Below are 1759 nucleotides of genomic sequence, written 5' to 3' on the forward strand. Positions count from 1 at the left end.
ACTTTTTTGAGCCCTAAACTGATATATACCATCATTCTCTTGACATTTCTGTGCGGTGTCTGATGGACACATCACCCTGACATGTCCAAACATGAGTCCACGACTTTTCCCTCATGCTGACCCTCTCTTTTCCTCCATCTGATCAAATTGCATTAACAGTGACCTGCTTGTTGCTCAGGCCATAAGCTGAGGGCCATTACTGGATCTTTCTATCCTTTACCCCTGACCCCTAACATTACTAAGTCCAAATGATTCTGCCTCTGATGTATTTTTTTGGAATTGGTTGCCTCTTCCCACCACCACAGCTAACAACTTGGTCCAAATGACCATCACCTCCTGCTTGGACAAATACAACATTCTCCTTGCTAGTCTCCCAGCTCCATTCTTGCCTCCCTAAAATCCATTTTCCACCCAGCACCAGAAAGAGCTTGCTGAAATACATATCTGAATATAGCATTCTTCTGCTTTAAACCTTCCCAAAGATTCCTTTGCCTTTAGAATCAAAATCAAAGACCATAAAATAGCCTGAAGTACAAGGCCCCCCGCATAATCTGGCCGCTGCCAAGCACCCCAAGTTCCCATTCCTTTCCTTCTGTTTAATTCCAGCCACCCCACCTTCCTTGGGTTCCTCCAAAGTCCTGGTCACATTCTGCTGAATTCGTCCCACTTGGTCTCCTCATTCCTCCACCTTTGCAGGCTTGGCTCCTCCATGTCATCCAGGTCCCAGCTCAAATGTTTAAGGACCCTCAAGGAGACTCAGTCTAAAGTCGCCTTTCCCCCACACCTAAGTCATGTGACTATTTTCATCATGCTTATCACTATCTGAAATTACATGGAAAATTTGTTTACTTGTTTATGTGTTTCCATCCACTGGCGTATAGACCCCCTGAATGCATAAAGCTTGTCTGTTTTTCTTCAGCTTTGTGTCCTCAGTGACAACCATGGCTGGCATTAATAGGCGCTCAATAAAATGGGTCAAATGAAAATGACTCGATCAATCCTGCTGCCCTGATGCAGGCATAGAATGATGGAGAACTGGATTCAGCAGATCCAATACTGTCTATACCACGTATTAGATGTGTCTTTTAACAAGTTATCTGACCCTCAGTTTCTTCATCTGAAATACGTAGATAACAAAAGCATCTACTGTAAGGGGATGTACAGAGCTGCTGTATGCATTAAATGAGAAGAAAGACCTAAACACTTGGCACTGTGACTGGCATATAGTAAGTGCTTAATAAATTGTAGCTAGCTGGTATATATCTGTATAAATTACTCACACACACACACACACACATACACACGCACACACATGCACACACATTTGGGTGTTCACCTTCATTTGGTTTAATGGTTCTACTGTCCTGTCTTTGAAACCTCAACTTGTGTGTTCTTATCAATATCGTACCTCAGGAGGAGAATCTGAGTCCTTAACATCCTCTGCTCAGTTCCTAGCCCCCACCCCAGCACGGTTATGAGCTTTTATAAACCTCTTTAAATGATTTACCTGAAAATATATTTCTCTCCAGTATCATACAGCGGTTTCAAGCAGCCTACATTCCATCTACTTCCTCAGAGGTCTGTCTGTGAATAGTAAATACACACAGGTCTATATAAATATCGCACGTGTTGAAAGACGTAGACTAAAATCACCTTTGGACTTACCATAAAAAAATCCTGTGAGCCCAGGTTAAAGAAGCAACCCCCATTACAGCAAGATACGCCCCTTTTACAACACATAATGGCAGGGACAATTCAA

This window comes from Leptonychotes weddellii, chromosome 14 (assembly GCF_054177405.1).
Source record: "Leptonychotes weddellii isolate Sample4059 chromosome 14, ASM5417740v2, whole genome shotgun sequence".
In the NCBI taxonomy this organism is placed as follows: domain Eukaryota; kingdom Metazoa; phylum Chordata; class Mammalia; order Carnivora; family Phocidae; genus Leptonychotes; species Leptonychotes weddellii.